This window comes from Schistocerca gregaria, chromosome 4, assembly GCF_023897955.1.
Source record: "Schistocerca gregaria isolate iqSchGreg1 chromosome 4, iqSchGreg1.2, whole genome shotgun sequence".
Lineage (NCBI taxonomy): Eukaryota > Metazoa > Arthropoda > Insecta > Orthoptera > Acrididae > Schistocerca > Schistocerca gregaria.
In genome coordinates, this window is record NC_064923.1 from 358,041,905 (window position 1) to 358,063,447 (window position 21,543).

The 21,543-nt window shown below is 43.1% G+C and overlaps 1 protein-coding gene across 1 annotated transcript in view; it reads left to right on the forward strand.

Annotated features, from left to right (window-relative positions):
• The window catches only part of LOC126268194 (proton-coupled amino acid transporter-like protein CG1139), a 1,364,918-nt gene that overhangs the window by 371,325 nt on the left and 972,050 nt on the right, over window positions 1-21,543 (forward strand). The window lies entirely within an intron of this gene.

The following is a 21,543-nucleotide window of genomic DNA, read 5'->3' on the forward strand; positions in this document are numbered from 1 at the left end:
AAAAGGTTACAGGAGAATATGGGCTTGGGACAAGGAATGAAAGAGGAGAAAGACTAATTGAGTTCCGTAACAAGTTTCAGCTAGTAATAGCGAATACCCTATTCAAGAATCACAAGAGGAGGAGGTATACTTGGAAAAGGCCGGGAGATACGGGAAGATTTCAATTAGATTACATCATGGTCAGACAGAGATTCCGAAATCAGATACTGGATTGTAAGGAGTACCCAGGAGCAGATATAGACTCAGATCACAATATAGTAGTAATGAAGAGTAGGCTGAAGTTCAAGACATTAGTCAGGAAGAATCAATACGCTAAGAAGTGGGATACGGAAGTTCTAAGGAATGACGAGATACATTTGAAGTTCTCTAGCGCTATAGATACAGCAATAAGTAATAGCGCAGTAGGCAACACAGTTGAAGAGGAATGGACGTCTCTAAAAAGGGCCATCACAGAAGTTGGGAAGGAAAACATAGGTACAAAGAAGGTAGCTGCGAAGAAACCATGGGTAACAGAAGAAATACTTCAGTTGATTGATGAAAGGAGGAAGTACAAACATGTTCTGGGAAAATCAGGAATACAGAAATACAAGTCGCTGAGGAATGAAATAAATAGGAAGTGCAGGGAAGCTAAGACGAAATGGCTGCAGGAAAAATGTGAAGACATCAAAAAAGATATGATTGTCGGAAGGACAGACTCAGCATACAGGAAATTCAAAACAACCTTTGGTGACATTAAAAGCAACGGTGGTAACATTAAGAGCGCAACGGGAATTCCACAGTTAAATGCAGAAGAGAGAGCAGATAGGTGGAAAGAATACATTGAAAGCCTCTATGAGGGTGAAGATTTATCTGATGTGATAGAAGAAGAAACAGAAGTCGATTTAGAAGAGATAGGGGATCCATCCAGTATTAGAATCGGAATTTAAAAGAGCTTTGAAGGACTTACGGTCAAATAAGGCAGAAGGGATAAATAACATTCCATCAGAATTTCTAAAATCATTAGGGGAAGTGGCAACAAAACGACTGTTCACGTTGGTATGTAGAATATATGAGTCTGGCGACATACCATCTGACTTTCGGAAAAGCATCATCCACACAATTCCGAAGACGGCAAGAGCTGACAAGTGCGAGAATTATCGCACAATCAGCTTAACAGCTCATGCATCGAAACTGCTTACAAGAATAATATACAGAAGAATGGAAAAGAAAATTGAGAATGTGCTAGGTGACGATCAGTTTGGCTTTAGGAAAAGTAAAGGCACGAGAGAGGCAATTCTGACGTTACGGCTAATAATGGAAGCAAGGCTAAAGAAAAATCAAGACACGTTCATAGGATTTCTCGACATGCAAAAAGCGTTCGACAATATAAAATGGTGCAATCTGTTCAAGATTCTGAAAAAAGTAGGGGTAAGCTATAGGGAGAGACGGGTCATATACAATATGTACAACAACTAAGAGGGAATAATAAGAGTGGACGAACAAGAACGAAGTACTCGTATTAAGAAGGGAGTAAGACAAGGCTGTAGCCTTTCGCTCCTACTCTTCAATCTGTACATCGAGGAAGCAATGATGGAAATAAAAGAAAGGTTCAGGAGTGGAATTAAAATACAAGGTGAAAGGATATCAATGATACGATTCGCTTATGACTTTGCTATCCTGAGTGAAAGTGAAGAAGAATTAAATGATCTGCTGAACTAATGAGTACACAGTATGGTTTGAGAGTAAATCGGAGAAAGACGAAGGTAATGAGAAGTAGTAGAAATGAGAACAGCGAGAAACTTAACATTAGGATTGATGGTCACGAAGTCAATGAAGTTAAGGAATTATCTACCTAGGCAGTAAAATAAGAAATGACGGACGGAGCAAGGACGACATCAAAAGCAGACTCGCTATGGCAAAAAAGGCATTTCTGGCCAAGAGAAGTCTACTAATATCAAATACCGGCCTTAATTTGAGGAAGAAATTTCTGAGGATGTACGTCTGGAGTACAGCATTGTATGGTAGTGAAACATGGACTGTGGGAAAACCGGAACAGAAGAGAATCGAAGCATTTTGTAAGTAGGCTGTTTAGGTTTTTTTATTGGTAACGCCGCCGCCACATAGCGCTCTGTATAAAAATCACTGGCTGTGCCGTGTGCAGTCTGTGGCTGGTTCGCATTGTTGTCTGCCATTGTAGTGTTGGGCAGCGGCAGCTGGATGCTAACAGCGCGTAGCGTTGCGCAGTTGGAGGTGAGCCGCCAGCGGTGGTGGACGTGGGGAGAGAGATGGCGGAGGTTTGAAATTTGTAACAACTGGTGTCATGAACTGATATATATATATTATGACTATTAAAGTAAATACATTGTTTGTTCTCTATTAAAATCTTTCACTTGCTAACTGTGCCTATCAGTAGTTAGTGACTTCCGTAGTTTGAATCTTTTAGTTAGCTGGCAGTATTGGCGCTTGCTGTATTGCAGTTGCTCGAGTAACGAAGATTTTTGTGAGGTAAGTGATTTGTGAAACATATAGGTTAATGTTAGTCAGGGCCATTCTCTTGTAGGGATTACTGAAAGTCAGATTGCGTTGCGCTAAAAATATTGTGCGTCAGTTAAAGCCCAGTGCTTGTATAAATGTTCTAAGGGGAAGTTTCATAATTTGAGATGTGGTGCTATAGACGAATGTTGAAAATTAGTGGACTGATAAGGTAAGGAATGAGGAGGTTATACGCAGAATAGGAGAGGAAAGGAATATGTGGAAAACACTGATAAGGAGAAGGGACAGGATGATAGGACATCTGCTGAGACATGAGGGAATGACTTCCATGGTATTAGAGGGAGCTGTAGAGGGCAAAAACTATAGAGGAAGATAGAGATTGGAATACGTCAATCAAATAATTGAGGACGTAGGTTGCAAGTGCTATTCTGAGATGAAGAGGTTAGCACAGGAAAGGAATTCGTGGCGGGCCGCATCAAACCAGTCAGTAGACTGATGACCAAAAAAAAAAAAAAAAAAAAAAAAAGCAGACAATACTCCTCCTCATACACTGAAACAGGTTGAACTACTAATCAGCTCTTACTGAACAGGTTTTCAAAGACAGTATTTGCATCCTCAGTAAATTACCAGGGATACTAATAAGCTGGTACAGAGTCTTGTATGCTAGAAATACAGGGTGTTACAAAAACGTACAGCCAAACTTTCAGGAAACCTTCCCCACACACATATGAAGAAAAGATGTTATGTGGACATGTGTCCGGAAATGCTTAATTTCCATGTTCGAGCTCATTTAAGTTTCGTCAGTATGTACTATACTTCCGCGATTCATCGCCATGATTTCATACGAGATACTCTACCTGTGCTGCTAGAACATGTGACTTTACGAGTACGACACAACATGTGGTTCATGCACGATGGAGCTCCTGCACATTTCAGTCAAAGTGTTCGTACGCTTCTCAACAACAGATTCGGTGACCGATGGATTGGTAGAGCAATTCTATGGCCTCCACGCTCTCCTGACCTCAACCCTCTTGACTTTCATTTATGGGGGCATTTGAAAGCTCTTGTCTACGCAACCCCGGTACCAAATGCAGAGACTCTTCGTGCTCGTATTGCGGACGGCTGTGATACAATACGCCATTCTCCAGGGCTGCATCAGCGCATCAGGGATTCCATGCGACGGTGGGGTGGATGCATGTATCCTCGCTAACGGAGGACATTTTGAACATTTCCTCTAACAAAGTGTTTGAAGTCACGCTGGTACGTTCTGTTGCTGTGTGTTTCCATTCCATGATTAATGTGATTTGAAGAGAAGTAATAAAATGAGCTCTAACATGGAAAGTAAGAGTTTCCAGACACATGTCCACATAACAGATTTTCTTTCTTTGTGTGTGAGGAATGTTTCCTGAAAAGTATGGCCGTACCTTTTCGTAACAACCTGTATACCTCTCTTTTCATTAGAAGGATGCAAAAAAGCTGTTATTGAATTCAGATCAACCTTGTGGTCACAGAATCTAAGAAACTTTCGCAAATAATCATTGCACCACCGTTGAGCGTCAGCCATAGAAAGGCAACCAGTCAGCAATGAGCATTCAAAACTCTGTGTATATAATCCAGCTTGCTTCAGATAAACACCTGTAATACTGAAGAGCACAGTTACCGAATAAACTAACTCATGGTAGCTATACAACTTGTCGCATCCTGCAGAGGGAACAACAAAGGATGTTGTTCATTGACGGCTAACCTAAATGAGACAGTGGTCTTGAGATTCGTTCAGGTCGTTGCTAGAAGTTCTGTAATGAATCTTGCAGTGGAAGAGCTGAAAGATTTTGCAGTTTAGAACACTCGGTGAGAAGGCTGAAATGTAGTTAAATAAAGATTCAGCTCCCTGAATATATTGAGACACAGAGAAAGCTCCACTGAGTTAAGTCTGAGGGGAGCATAACCTTCCGCAATTGTTCTATCAGGCAAGTTCCAGCCCGTATTCTAAGTCACGAATCTGCTGCTGAGTGTCAAAAAGACTGTGTCAGAAGCCGGTCACTCAGGGAGACCTTTTGGAGCGGCCTGTCGCTCGTATTTATAGCCTTTAATAACGTATTGGCTGCCGATCTTACCTAGTTTCTCGCGCAGCTCTGGGCGCCGTGCCCTTCTTTAGTTACTGTGATGCAACAGTACTGTACCTTTTTCATTTCTTTCTTTACTACATTTGCAACAAAGTTAAACGGTTCAAGCCAGGCAAACTTTAAAGTCCTGTCGACGGCTGGTTAGGCGGCACGCGGTTTTTCTTTCTTTTTTTGAGTGATATTTACCTGCTAAAACTTGATTATTAAAGCAGCTGTGACAGAAGTACATGAATGCCGTCAATCTCCTAGGATAATAGGCTTTACTGTAGGAACAGTACTGAATGAAATAATCGTCATGCGGTGTTGTGAGGTGCAATGCCTTAAATAAGCTGATCTCGATGACGTGTTTTCATTTTTGCTAACGAACAGACAACATGAATGCAGTTTTATTCTAACAATAAGTGACTGTAAATAACCTAGTGACCAACGTGAACTTAAAATTATATTATCGGTTACAGCCACAAGTGTGACTGAATGACAAAATGTACTTCACGAGCTGATGATGACGAATGCCGGCTGAAACCTCTAATTTCGTTTCAAATTAGTTTGATTGTGTCGGAGAATAACACATTTTCAAAACAGTCAGTAACATTAGTCTCCAGCTCGACTACAATAGCTTTCTTTCTGTGGATCAGTGTAAACGTACACTATTGGCCATTAAAATTACTACACCAAGAAGACATGCAGATGATAAACGGGTATTCAGTGGACAAATATATTATACTAGAACTGACATGTGATTACATTTTCATGCAATTTGGGTGCATAGATCATGAGAAATCAGTACCCAGACCAACCACCTCTGGCCGTAATAACGGCTTTGATACGCCTGGGCATTGAGTCAAACAGAGCCTGGATGGCATGTACACGTACAGCTGCCCATGCAGTTTCAACGCGGTACCACAGTTGTTCAAGAGTAGTGACCTGCGTATTGTGACGAGCCAGTTGCTCGGCCACCATTGCCCAGACGTTTTCAATTGATGAGAGATCTGGAGAATGTGCTGGCCAGGGCAGCAGTCGAACATTTTCTGTTTCCAGAAAGGCCCGTACAGGACCTGCAACATGCGGTCGTGCATTATCCTGCTGAAATGTAGGGTTTCGCAGGGATCGAATGAAGGGTAGAGCCACAGGTCGTAACACATCTGAAATGTAACGTCCACCGTTCAAAGTGCCGTCAATGCGAACAAGAGGTGATCGAGACGTGTAACCAATGGCACCCCATACCATCACGCCGGTTGATACGCCAGTATGGCGATGACGAATACACTCTTCCAATGTGCGTTCACAGCGATGTCGCCAAACAAGGATGCAACCATTATGATGCTGTAAACAGAACCTGGATTCATCCAAAAATAATGACGTTTTGGCATTCATGTAACCAGTTTCGTCTTTGAGTACACCATCGCAGGCGCTCCTGTCTGTGATGCAGCGTCAAGGGTAACCACAGCCATGGTCTCCGAGCTGATAGTCCATGCTGCTGCAAACGTCGTCGAACTGTTCGTGCAGGTGGTTGTTGTCTTGCAAACGTCCCCATCTGTTGACTCAGAAATCGAGACGTGGCTGCGCGATCCGTTACAGCCATGCGGATAAGATGCCAGTCATCTCGACTGCTAGTGATACGAGACTGTTTGGATCCAGCGCGGCGTTCCGTATTACCCTCCTGAACCTACCGATTCCATATTCTGCCAACAGTCATTGGATCTCGACCAACGGGAGCAGCAATGTCGCGATACGATAAACCGCAATCGCGATAGGCTACAATCCGACCATTATCAAAGTCGGAAACGTGATGGTACGCATTTCACCACTTTCAATTAACGCTTCACTCTCCGGTAAAAGCGTGAGCGGCGTGCTAGCCAACAATGTGAGCCGTGCATCAAACGCGCCGTGTGCATGCCCACGGCCGCGCGTTTTTCGACGGCGGACTTGTTCCGCAGCCGCCTGATTGTTAGCTTTGTGGTGTCAGTGTGTCAGTCGTGAACTACGTTTCGTTGCCCCTGAGCGTCCCTCTCGTACTGAGTGTATTTGTACTCATATTTGGTGATACAATTATTAGTGGAATAAATAATGTCTGATGTACCCTCAAGAACAGTGACTAAGAGGAAAATATGTGAAGAGAAAAGAAGTTTCCAAGAAATATGGGAAGAGGAGTTTTGCTTTATAAGTGGACTCAAGGAAGGTGGTGCTACTTGCTTAGTATGTGGGGTTACGATTGTGGGACTGAAGAGATACAATTAACTTCGCCACTACACAAGTAAACACAATTAATTTAAAGTAGCTTTTCCGTTGAATTCAAATGAAAGAAAGTAAAAAATTGCTCATCTAAAATCTACCATTCGTTGTCAAAAAAACGTTGTGGTAGCAGCAGTTGGGCAAAGTGAGGCTGTCACAAGAGCATGAGACCAAGTATGTACTATTCTGACAAAACATATGAAAGCTTTCACTGATGCTGAATTGGTGAAGCAATGCATGGTGACTGTTTCTGAAAATTTGTTTCAAAATTTCTCCAGCAGTAAACAAATATCAGCTGAAATAAATAAGCTCACACTTTCAGAATCTACTTGTCGATGTCGTATAGGAGATATTTCAAGATATATGTAATTAATAAATATTTAATACGTAATATATGTAATTAATAAAGTCAAACTATGCAAATGCTTCAGTCTTGCATGTGATTCCAGTACAGATTTAGCTTCGATGGCTCAGTTTTCATTATTTGTGCCTCATGTGATGGGGTAATAGAGGAAGATTTTTTAGCAATTATAACCATGAAAGGTCATACAAAATGATGTGATTTTGTGGATGCAATTAAACAATTTCTTTAAAAAATGATTATCTATGAGAAAATTAATATCAGTATGTACAGATGCATGTCCGTCAATCACGGGGTCAACAGTGGTTTGATAGCACTGATTAAGAAGGAATGGAATTTGCCAAATTTAATCTCCGTTCACTGCTTACTGCATCAAGAAAGTTCGGCATGTCAGATTTCAAATACCAGACTGAAGAATGTTATGCAGACAGTTACAAGCGTTATAAATTTCATTCATGTCCATGAACCTAATCACCGAAGATTGAAAGAGTTTCTGCACGTTTTACAAGCTTGTTACAGTGATGTTCTCCTACATAATGCTGTGAGATGGCTAAGCAAATGAAAAGTGCTAGAACGGTTTGCCAATTTGAAATCTGAAATTATTTTATTCTTGCAACAAAGTGGCAAAAATTATTCTCAACTTGATGATGATGAATGGTGGATACTTACAGCTTTTTTGACCGATATTACACAAAAATTCAATACACTGATCTTGGAATTACAAGGACCAAACAAGGTAATTGGGGAAATGATTCACAAAATATTGGCATTTGAAGCCAAACTGCAATTATATATAAATGAACTCGACATAAAAGATCTACCTAATTTTTCAACTGTTGCTATGGTCCGGTCAGGCTTAACTATCGAAAAAACTATCTACCAAAACATGAAAGAGTATTTGAAAGCCTATTTGGAAGAAATAAAAAACAGATTTGCAGATGTTAGAAATATTAAAAGCTGTTTCATTCGCGTAGAGAAACCATGGTATCTCGGACATGATGATCTCAAATTATTCTGCCAATTTGAATTTCCTAAAACTAATTTTCTAAATGAAACAATCGAACTTCAGCATGAGACATAGCTTAAAGCTCCGTTTATAGAACATCGCGAAACACAACAGTACACTGAATTTTGGAAATGTGTGCCTAAAATTATAAAAACTTACGAGACTGTGCACAATTCATTTTAACACTATTTCCATCAACTTACCTATGTGAAGCTTCATTTTCAAAAACGAAGTACCTGAAAAATAAATATCGTAATCGGTTGTCCAGTAATTTAGAAGACGCAATGAGGATTGCACTCAGCCCAAATGACGCAGATATAGACGACATAGCCAAAAAAGTGTAACATCACAAGTCACATTAATGAAATCTTATAAATTTGTATTTACGTTGTTTTGCAAATATAATGAATAAAAACCAGATTGAATAACAGACCTATAGCTTTCTTATATAGCCTGTTGCATTTACAGTGCATCTGTCCTTTTCTTATGTTTTACATTTCTTATTTATTTCTATATTTTTGAAAGTTTGAGATTAGTGCAGTTATAATAACGTTTTGTGGCCATTTGAATAATGTAATATAATATTTTAATAATACATCTATATCTTGCAAGAAAGTACTGTAAAATAAATTTCAGGAACAAGATACACTGATCCCGGATTTGTTACTAATGACTCCCTTCCTTCCCTTACCCTTCATATGCTCCTGTATAGCTACATGAATATTGTAAGACTATGCAAGTCGTGTGAATTTTATTTTCACAGAGATAATTAAACTGGAATGAATTAGTCAGAAAGACTGTATGCTTTTTTCCATTTTATTTTCCGGTAAAGAATAAATGGTTGTCAGCTATCGGCTGTACCTATCTCAGTCATCAAATGAAAAATATACTGGAAGAATTGTAAGTAGGAGCGCGTAAAGTTGTTCTATCACATTTATGGTACAGGTGCAGATACATCTGTCGTTGCCGTGGGAAAGGACGTAATAATGGAAATGTTTTCTCGTTTGTTTCTCAGTGCTGACAACAAATGGGCGCGTGTGCCTCGTACCAGTTATCTGCTATTGTATCAGTCTTAAATGAAAGTGCATTGGATTCATAAAAACGCATTACAGAGATAGTCATATGCGATGCATATTTGGTAAAAGAAATAATTAGTAATTAGCTCTTAAAAATGTATGTGTGTGTATGAGTGTGTGTGTGTGTGTGTGGGTGTGTGTGTGTCTATCCTCCACTTATCCTCCTAAACCCTCAAATCGGTTTCAACCACACTGATACACACATTACATTCAATCCGTAAAGAAACATTGTGGGGTAAGCAAAGGCAGGGTAGACAACATTCCATTTGAACTACTTACAGCCTGGGAGATCCAGCCTTGACAAAACTCTACCATCTGATGAGCAAGATGTATGAGACAGGCGAAATACCCTCGGACTTCAAGGAGAATATAATAATTACAATCCCAAACAAAGCAGGTGTTGACAAATGTGAAAATTACCGAACTGTCAGCTTAATAAGTCACAGCTGCAAAATACTAACACGAATTCTTTACAGACGAATGGAAAAACCAGTAGAATCCGAACTCGGGGAAGTACAGTTTGGATTCCGTAGAAACACTGGAACACGTGAGGCAATACTGACCTTACGCCTTACCTTAGAAGAAAGATTAAGGAAAGGCAAACCTACGTTTCTAGCATTTGTAGACTTAGAGAAAGCTTTTGACAATGTAGATTGGAATATTCTCTTTGAAATTCTGAAGGTGGCGGGGGTAAAATACATTGAGCGAAAGGCCATTTACAATTTGTATAGAAACCAGATGGCAGTTGTAAGAGTCGAGGGGTATGAAAGGGAAGCAGTGGTTGGGAAGGGAGTGAGAAAGGGTTGTAGCCTCTCCCCGATTTTATTCAATCTGTATATTGAGCAAGCAATAAAGGAAACAAAAGAAAAGTTCGGAGTAGGTATTAAAATCCATGGAGAAGAAATAAAAACTTTGAGGCTCGCCGAAGACATTGTAAATCTGTCAGAGACAGCAAGGGACTTAGAAGAGCTGTTGAACGGAATGGACAGTGTCTTGAAAGGAGGATGTAAGGTGAACATCAACAAAAGCAAAACGAGGATAATGGAATGTAGTCTAATTAAATTAGGTGATGCTGAGGGAATTAGATTAGGAAATGAGACACTCAAAGTAGTAAAGGAGTTTTGCTATTTGGAGAGCAAAACAACTGATGATGGTCGAAGTAGAGAGGATATAAAATGTAGATTGGCAATGGCAAGGAAATCGTTTCTGAAGCAGAGATATTTGTTAACATCGAGTACTGTTTTAAATGTCAGGAAGTCGTTTCTGAAAGTATTTGTATGGAGTGTAGCCATGTATGGAAGTAAAACGTGGATGATAAATAGTTTAGACAAGAAGAGAATAGAAGCTTTCGAAATGTGATGCTACAGAAGAATGCTGAAGATTAGATGGGTAGATCACTTAACTAATGAGGAGGCATTTAATAGAATTTGGAGAAGAGGAGCTTGTGGCACGACTTGACTAGAACACGGGATCGGTTGGTAAGACATGTTCTGAGACATCGAGGGATCACGAATTTAGTATTGGAGGGCAGTGTGGAGGGTAAAAATCGTAGGCAAGAGATGAATACACTAAGCAGATTCAGAAGGATGTAGTCTGCAGTAGGTACTGGGAGATGAAGAAGCTTGCACAGGATACAGTAGCATGGAGAGCTGCATCAAACCAGTCTCAGCATTGAAGACCACAACAACAACAACAACAAGCAAAGGCAACGTCTTATTGGGGCGGGGGATGGTATTGTGGAGAGAGAAGAGGGAGGAGGACATGGACACATTAAGGGGAGTGCAAAATGGACAGATAATGGGCTGAAGAGATGGTGAGTGAGGGAAAAGTCCAGATGGACGACAGAGAGTGAGGGGAGGAAGAGACGGAATAACACAAGATTGGAATAAATACATATCTAGCCAATTCCAGGTACCTCATCTAGCATGAAATAAAATTAAGACTGTTGTAGTTCAGTCAAGTGATATGAAGAAAAATGACTTTCAAAACATGTAGAAAACAGTTGTGATCGTGTCTCACGTTACATAATACATTTAAGTGTAAGAACATTTGCTGTTATTAACCATCTCTTCAAAGACACCCAGCAACATTTCGTCGAGCAATTACTATGTTACAATGTACGAGTCATCGTGGGTGGCAACAATATGAAACAGAGAACATGCTACACGTAGTGGTCCGAATGGTATCGACTTTAACCATGTTGTTGTTGTGGTGGTGTTCAGTCCTGAGACTGGTTTGATGCAGCTCTCCATGCTAATCTATCCTGTGCAAGCTCCTTCATCACCCAGTACCTACTGCAACCCACATCCTTCACAATCTGCTTAGTGTATTCATCGTTTGGTCTTCTTCTAAAATTTTTACCCTACACACTGCCTTCCAATACTAAATTTCTGATCCCTTGATGCCTCAGGACATGTCCTACCAACCGATCCCTTCTTCTGGTCAAGTAGTGCCACAAACTTCTCTTCTCCCCAATCCTATTCAATACCTCCTCATTAGTTATATGATCTACCCATCTAATCTTCAACATTCTTCTGTCGCATCACATTTCGAAAGCTTCTATTCTCTTCTTGTCCAAACTATTTATTGTCCATGTTTCACTTCCATACGTGGCTACACTCCATACAAATACTTTCAGAAACGACTTCCTGACACTTAAATCTATACTCGATGGTAACAAATTCCTCTTCTTCACAAACACTTTCCTTGCCAATGCCAGTCTACATTTTATATCCTCTCTACTTCGACCATCATCAGTTATTTTGCTCCCCAAATAGCAAAACTCCTTTACTACTTTAAGTGTCTCATTCCCTAATCTAATTCCCTCAGCATCACCTGATTTAATTAGACTACATTCTATTATCCTCGTTTTTCTTTCGTTGGTGTTCATCTTATATCCTCCTTTCAAGACACTGTCCATTCCGTTCAACTGCTCTTCCAATTCCTTTGCTGTCTCTGACAGAATTACAATGTCATCGGCGAATGTCAAAGTTTTTATTTCTTCTCCCTGGATTTTAATACCTACTCCAAATTTTTCTTTTGTTTCCTAAACTGCTTGCTAATATACAGATTGAATAAAATCGGGGAGAGGCTACTACCCTTTCTCACTCCCTTCCCAACCACTGCTTCCCTTTCATGCCCCTGACTCCTATAACTGCCATCTGGTTTCTGTACAAATTGTAAATAGCCTTTCGCTCCCTGTATTTTACCCCACCTTTAACCATAAGTGCTAGAAAGTCAGTGGTAAACCTCTCGCTTCTTTACTATAGCTAGTCTATTGGAGGTTCATAACACACCATTTACGTGGTTTGCCAGTTAATAAAAAAAACTGGTAATCTGCGTCCGAGGTGCCATATTGTTAGTTTTTTCCCCTCGAGCAAAAACGTTTGAAGACCACTGCTTTAGAACATGATTGTTTAACAGATTTTGTGTCTTGTATTGTCACCGCTGCTCTCGATTGTTCGCGGTCTGCGTCTGAAATGTCACTCTGCACGTCACGTAACAGATAGTTTAATGCTACGTCATCTAGCTTAACGTCTCGAAGTAGGTCCCTATAGTGAGCTGTAATGTGTTCAAGAATCTTTTGCTTTCTGTGTAAGACGCTCGCCTGTCGCCGTTGTTATCACTGTCACGTGTTTACGTCGTTCCCGTGTTTCTTAACGCGCGAGGTGATAGAGGACGACGGTTCTTCGTCGTCCAGAGCACACATGGCGCGACTTCGGACCGAGATTCCTTTTGCCTTTTCATTATGTATGCGGAGAATCTTTGGTTTGATACGGTTTAAGCGGAGGCGGAGATGTCATTTGATCCGATGGGGGCGCTTAGGGAATCTTTGAGGCATTGGTGATAAAATTCTGATGTGCGCTGCGCCCATAAGATGCTTCCTGGCTGTAACATTGAGCAGCCATTCTAATTTGTGGCTTTGCGTAGCAAGTCCACCACTCTAGTGTTGTGGTGTAATTTTTCTCTTTCTGCAGGCAAATCGCCACATATATTGCATTTTCGAACAGAAGTCTGCCGCCGCAAGACGTCTCGTGTTAAGTTTCCACAACCTGAGAGTAGGTGTGACATTTGCACGCTGCACGTGTATGCAACGACAAAATCGCAATAGTCGCTAAAAGCGACAGGGATGATGTCTTCGCTATTTAGATAGTTTGTAATCTGTTGAGAGACATATATGCTGTCTATTCTGTTTGCCCTGCTGTTATATATGTGCGTATATTGCGTTGAATGTGGGTGGAGGAGGCGCCTCTTGTCTCACAGATCTTTGGCGGTCAATAGTTTCACTAATTCAGGACACCTAGTGACCGTAGGATGCTGGTCGGATGGGTCTGTTACACAGTTAAAGTCGCCACCTAGAACTATGGGACAGGTAGTATCAAAGAGAGGAACGATTTCGTGATTGAAAAATGCTACGCGCACTCATCTATTATCTGTCCCTGTAGGGGCGTAAATATTGATAAATCTCATCCCTTGTATATTACAAGCGATTGCGCGTGCGTTTGGCGACGTTTGGACGTTGTCTGTTTCTAGGAGTTCTTGTATAAAATCACGGTGCCGCATGTTATATTATTATTAATATTATAAAGAACATGATGTCCACTGATATTATTCAAGATGTTTGCGGTGACTTCCTGAAGGAAAATTACGTCAAAACGACTGTAATGTACAAAGTCCATAAGGGATAAAACTTTGTGAATAGCGGAAATCACGTTTACACACTCCTGGAAATTGAAATAAGAACACCGTGAATTCATTGTCCCAGGAAGGGGAAACTTTATTGACACATTCCTGGGGTCAGATACATCACATGATCACACTGACAGAACCACAGGCACATAGACACAGTCAACAGAGCATGCACAATGTCGGCACTAGTACAGTGTTTATCCACCATTCGCAGCAATGCAGACTGCTATTCTCCCATGGAGACGATCGTAGAGATGCTGGATGTAGTCCTGTGGAACGGCTTGCCATGCCATTTCCACCTGGCGCCTCAGTTGGACCAGCGTTCGTGCTGGACGTGCAGACCGCGTGAGACGACGCTTCATCCAGTCCCAAACATGCTCAATGGGGGACAGATCCGGAGATCTTGCTGGCCAGGGTAGTTGACTTACACCTTCTAGAGCACGTTGGGTGGCACGGGATACATGCGGACGTGCATTGTCCTGTTGGAACAGCAAGTTGCCTTGCCGGTCTAGGAATGGTAGAACGATGGGTTCGATGACGGTTTGGATGTACCATGCACTATTCAGTGTCCCCTCGACGATCACCAGAGGTGTACGGCCAGTGTAGGAGATCGCTCCCCACACCATGATGCCGGGTGTTGGCCCTGTGTGCCTAGGTCGTACGCAGTCCTGATTGTGGAGCTCACCTGCACGGTGCCAAACACGCATACGACCATCATTGGCACCAAGGCAGAAGCGACTCTCATCGCTGAAGACGACACGTCTCCATTCGTCCCTCCATTCACGCCTGTCGCGACACCACTGGAGGCGGGCTGCACGATGTTGGGGCGTGAGCGGAAGACGGCCTAACGGTGTGCGGGACCGTAGCCCATCTTCATGGAGACGGTTGCGAATGGTCCTCGCCGATACCCCAGGAGCAACAGTGTCCCTAATATGCTGGGAAGTGGCGGTGCGGTCCCCTACGGCACTGCGTAGGATCCTACGGTCTTGGCGTGCATCCGTGCGTCGCTGCGGTCCGGTGCCAGGTCGACGGGCACATGCACCTTCCGCCGACCACTGGCGACAACATCGATGTACTGTGGAGACCTCACGCCCCACGTGTTGAGCAATTCGGCGGTACGTCCACCCCGCCTCCCGCGTGCCCACTATACACCCTCGCTCAAAGTCCGTCAACTGCACATACGGTTCACGTCCACGCTGTCGCGGCATGCTACCAGTGTTAAAGACTGCGATGGAGCTCCGTATGCCACGGCAAACTGGCTGACACTGACGGCGGCGGTCCACAAATGCTGCGCAGCTAGCGCCATTCGACGGCCAACACCGCGGTTCCTGGTGTGTCCGCTGTGCCGTGCTTGTGATCATTGCTTGTACAGCCCTCTCGCAGTGTCCGGAGCAAGTATGGTGGATCTGACACACCGGTGTCAATGTGTTCTTTTTTCCATTTCCAGGAGTGTATTTAAGGTAAGAATAGAGAAATGCTTTATTTGTATATGTCATCCAGTCACTGGTAGTGGAGAAAGAAGCAGAGAAGAATTAGCTAAGTAAAACGGAATACAAATTGAAATTATTTCATCCAGCGAGCGCTTTGAAACGGAGATATTTTATGGAGCAAAAGTGAGGCTGGTGTTATGTGACGAATATTTGCAACTAATTGAAAGCCCTGTTCGAACTCTAACGTCTTCGGACAGTCAGTACCGCGTTGTTGACCTGAGCGGGGAGGATCGTTGGTGGTTTCCATCGGTATGTGCGTGTGTGGTAACACTGGTGAGTTGACTTGCATGGCATGGTCCACATGAATGCCGTCTCCCAGGACGTGGGCTGTGTGGCGCGCACGACGTTCGTGCAGTTGCTCTGCCTTTCTTTTAACTGGCGCTGATAGTACGGCGTCGGTTACGAGCGATTCTATGCTAAATTCTTTCTCTTGTTAGTTAAGGAACTCCCTAAGATGCCAAACAGTTACCGCGCGCCGGCGTTTTGCTTCTGTTTCGGGCGACGCAACAGGGACGACTGTCACGGGGCATTGTTGGTCAGGTTTAAAGTTGTATCTGAATTTCCTTTACGGCGGCCTCGCCGATGTTTTTTTTTTGAGGCTTTGCTCGGTGAATTGCTCGTAGATCTCCTACTTGGGAATGGACTATGGTCTTTACGGGAAACACGAGTTTGTGAGGAGGCAGCAGAACTGGGCCCACGTCGGCCGGAGTGGCCGAGCGGTTCTAGGCGCTACAGGTTGGAACCGCGCGACCGCTACGGTCGCAGGTTCGAATCCTGCCTCGGGCATGGATGTGTGTGATGCCCTTAGGTTAGTTAGGTTTAAGTAGTTCTAAGTTATAGTGGACTGATGACCTCAGATGTTAAGTCCCATAGTGCTCAGAGCCATTTGAACGATTTTTGAACTGCGCCCACTCTCTGAATTTTGCATGATGTCCGGGATTATATCAGATGAAGTATCATCGTGGTTTCGCAGCTCTGGGTGGATGACAGCCACTACCGTGTTATTTGTTACATCATCGTGAACAGAATTTTCTCGGATGGCGGCTTTTCCGTCAATTTCTGTGGTTTCGTGTCATTTGTCGTTATTGGCTTGTCCATGTTTGCTGGTATCGGGGGCGATTCGCATGCAACCTCTGTCACGCTACTGTCGCACATGAATTTTCCTGAGGTTGTGCGTATCCCGCTAAGCGGGAGCTGCACAGGGCGCCGCCTATTCGGACAATTTTGTCGAAAATGATCCATTGCGTTGCAGTACAAACACGTCTTTGGCTGTCAATTGTATGGGGTGTCCGAAAAGTCTTTCCCTGATTACATAAATTGATAACTCCGGCTAGAAGTAATATACAAATATGAAACTGGTGTCTAATTGTTTACAAGCTATCAAAGTTTTTTTCACACATCAGTAAACTTCCACATGAACACCCTTGGTAGCACCTAGCACATCTAGGCGATATTCAATTTCCGTCCACACATTAGCCAACCTCACTGGAGGGATGAATTCAACAACTGTGGTCATCCGTTGCCGCAAGGTTTCAAGATCTGGTACACGTGTTCGGTAGACCTCGTCCTTGATATAACCCCACAAAAAGAAGTCTAATGGGGTTATGTCAGGAGATCTTGGAGGCCAAACAGTTGGCCCATCACGACCAATCCATCACCCAGGTAAGGTCATATCGAGATAGGCACCGACGTCCAAACCCCAATGAGGCGGTGCACCGTCTTGCTGAAACAAGACATCGGAGTGATACTGAAGCAGCTGACGAATAGAATACAGTTGCAACACGCCCAGATACATTGCAGATGTGATGGTAGCCTCAGCCAAAAAGAATGGCCCGATAATTCGATCGTACATTATCGCGCACCAGACATTCACATTTGGACTGCCTCTGGTGCACTCCATGACCTCGCCAGGGAGTTGTGAACCCCAAATGCGCACATTATGGCGATTCACTACTCCACTGACAAAAAAAGGTCGCTTCGCCGGAAAAGGCAATTCGTCTGAGATAACCATCATCGTCCTCAATACGTGACAGCATTTCGACCGCAAAGTCATAGCGAAGTGCACTGTCTTTGGTCAACAAGGCCTGGACGATTTGCACTTTGTATGCACGAAACAATAAACGTTTGTGTCAAATGTCATGGAGAGAGCTTTTTGGCATCTGTAAATCGCGTGAGACCCTGCGCATCGATTCCCTCGGACTTCGCAGAAAAGACTGCCTTACAGCTTCCACCCTGTCTGCTGAGGTTCTTGGTCGACCAGACCTCTGAAGGTCAGCAACCGATCCTGTGTTGTTGAACCTCTCATACCAGCTTTAATGCTCTTGACATCAGGTGGATCTCTTCCAAATGTTATCTGGAAGTGTCTCTGCACTGTGGTTGGTGATCGTGTCTCATGGTACCACAGGACACACTGTTCCTTCTCCTGATTGGTTAACATGGCTTCTTGGGCACTGCACCTCATCCACTACTTACGTAATGCGAACGTAAAACAGAAAAAAAATTGATGGTATGTAAACAATGAGACACTAGTGTCATATTTACATCTTACTTCTAGCCTGAGTTATCAATTTATGTAATCAGGGAAAGACTTCACGTGCTTCATATGCCTTAGGGCGTACAGCATCTTTGTGGAAAATAACATTCAGCCTGTTTGATCTGTTAACGTTTTCCAGTTTCAGACTGTTACTTTAACTTAAGAACTACGCAAAAAACCAGGGGAAATTGTGAAACTCAACAGCGGAACGCAACACGGCGATGGCAACAAAGCGGTCGCCAGCCGTGCATCGAGAACTATCAAAAGCCGTTTGCCACCATACTTGTGATACATCTTCATTCTCGAAGACTGTTGTATTTTATCACTCTCCTCTTATAAGAAGTACGTACACGTCCTGCTATATAGAAATGTAGAAGTAATATTTCATTTTATATTCATTTTCTAGTCTAGTTCCCTTTTCAGAAAATTGTACACTATCACACAACGCCTTAATCATATACAGTAGTTGTTCCTGAGACATATTGAATCTCACCTGTGTGGAGGTTGGAGATTGGAACATTGAATTAAAATCCGTAACTCTGCCGAGTTTCGAACCCCGGTCTCCTCCTCGGGAGATTAACACGGTAGCTGTTACTCAACAACCGCAATAGCACGCACCGAGAGGATCATTGGTGGTTTCCTTCTGTATGTGCGTATGTTGTGAGTCGACTTGCATGGCATGGACCACATGAATGCCGTCTCCCAGGGCGTGGGCTATATGGCGAGCATGCATTTCTTCTTCCTTTCTTTTAATTGGCGATGATAATACGGCCTCGGTTAAAAGCGGTTGTAGTCTGAGTTATTTCTCTTTCACTTGTTTGTTAAGAAATTCCCTTAGATGTCGAACAGTTGCATTGCGCCGGCGTTCTGCTTATGTTTTGGGCGACGCACAGTTTCGAACCCTGTCTTGAACTGTCATCTCTGCTTTCAACTGTTCTCGGTCCGCGTTCGAAATGTCAGTCTGCAGGTCACATAACTAGTACTTAAGTGCTACGTCGTCTATCTCAATGTCTCGAAATAAGGCTGTGTAGTGGGCTGTAATATGTTGGAGAATGTCTGTTTTCCGCGTAAGACGCTCGCCTGACGCAGTCGTTATCGGTGCTATGTGTTTGCGTCTTGCCCCTGTTTTATCACGCGCGAGGTGATAGGACGACGGTTCTTCGTCGTCTAGAGCGCACAAGGCGCGACAGCGGACAAAGATTCCCTTTGCCTTTTCGTTCTGTATACGGAGGATCTTTGCTTTAATACGGTTTAACCGGAGGCGGAGATAGTTATTTGGTCCGACGGCGGCATTTAAGACATCTTTGAGACATTGTTGGCAAAATTCTATGTGCGCTGCGCCCAGAAGGATACCTCCTGGCTATAACATTGAGCAACCATCCCAATTTGCGGCTTTGCGTAGAAAGTCCGCCACTCGTGTGTTGAGCTGTAGGTTTTCTATTTCTGCAGGCAATAGTGCCATACAGATTGCATTTTCGAGCGGAAGCCTGTCGCTGTTGGATGTTTCGTATTAAGCTTTCACAACCTGGGAGTAGGTGCTTCATTTGTACGCCGCAGGTGGATGGCAACGGCATAACCGCAATGGTCGTTAAACACGAGAGGGATGATGTCTACGCTGTCTGTTACACAGTTAAAATCGCCACCGAGAACTGTGGGACGGGTAGTATCAAACAAGGGAACTATTTCGTGATTGAAAAATGCTGCACGCATTCGTCTATTATCTGTCCCTGAGAGGTCGTAAATATTTATAAATCTAATCCCTTGTATAATACATGCAATTGCGCGTCCGCTTGGCAATGTTTGGACGTTGTCTGGCTCTAGGGGATTTTAGTATACCATCGCGGTGCCGCATTTTATATTATTGTTATAAATAACATCGTACCCATTTATGTTATTGAGGATGTTTGCGGTAACTTCCTGAAGGAACATTACGTCAAAACGACTGTAATGTACGAAGTCCACTAGGAATAAAATTTTGTGAATAGCAGAAATCCCGTATATATTTAAGGTAAGAATAGATAGGGGTTTTATTGCGTATAACAGATAGGCATTGGAAGTGGAGAAAGAAACAGAGAAACATTAACTAAGGAAGACGGGGTATAAAAGGAGATAATTTCATCCTGCGAGTGCTTTGTGTTGTTATGGGACGAATATTGCAACTAGTTTTCAACCCAGATTGTACTCAAACGTCTTCGGACCAAACCGTACTGCGTTGTTGATCTGAGCGGGGAGGGTCATTGTTGGTTTCCATCGGTATGTGCGTATGTGGTGAATCATGGCATAGACTACATGAATGTCGTCCGTCAGGACGTGGCCTGTGTGCCGAGCACGACGTCCCTGCATTTCCTCTGCCTTGCTTTTAATTGGCGCTGATAATACAGCATCGGTTACAAGCAGTTGTACGCTGAGTTCTTTCCCTTTCTCTTGTTTGTTAAGAAATTCCCTTAGATGTCGAACAGTTGCCTCGCGCCGACGTTTTGCTTTTGTTTCGGGTGACGCAACAGGGACGACTGTTACGGGGCACTGTTGATCAGATTTAGAACTTTCATCAGAATTTCCGTTTCCACGGCCCCGTCAATGTTTTCTTTTTGAAGAATGGCTCATCGATCTCCTACTCGGGGATGGACTATGGTCTTTACGTGAAACACGAGTTTGTGAGGAAGCAGCAGCAGAAATGCGCCCACTCTCTGAGTTTTGCGTGTTGTTCGGAATAATATCGGATGCAGTACCATCACTCTTTGGTGGCTCTGGGTGGATGTCATCCACAACCGTGTCATTTGTTACATTATAGTCAAGAGAATTTTCTGGAATGACGGCTTTTTTATCAATTTCTGTTACGTCCTCTGTCACAGGGAGTTGCGCAGGGCGATGCCTATTCGGACAATTTTGTCGGAAATGACCAGTTGCATTGCAGTACGACCACGTTGTGACTGTCCAACGTACGATATAAAAGCATTGTAACCGCCTATGACGACAAAAGACAGGATGTGCTGTTTGAGATCAATAAGAACACTTCTTACTCCGTTGTAGACTTGTAGCCGGAAACCACCTACCCATTTTTCATTCGTCACTGAAAGCACATTCCCATACGACATGAGACCGTGAGCAATCATTTGCGTTGGTATTTCAAAAGGAAGGTGGAAAATACGCACTAGACGAATACCGTAACCCGCGTGGCACAGGGTCACGTCGCAAACGCTTCCATCACGATATTTAAACTTCAGTTTCCCACCATTTTCATTTACGAGCTTTTCGTACATTTCTGAATCATTGAATTTCATGAACTGGGGTTCCGGTAATAAAGTCCCACTGCACTCCACATATTTCGGTATCAGTAAGACCGAGTTCGTCGATAATCCAGTCGTGAGCTTCGTACGCCGTAGGGCGTACAGCTTCTTTGTCGAAAAAAACATTGAGTGTGTTTGATCTGGTTACGTTTTCCATTTTCAAACTGTTACTTTAAATTAAGAGCTACGCAAAAATCGCGCGAAAAGGAAACTCGACAGAGGAACGCAACGCGGCGATGTCAACAGAGCGGCCGCTAGCCGTGCATCAAGAATT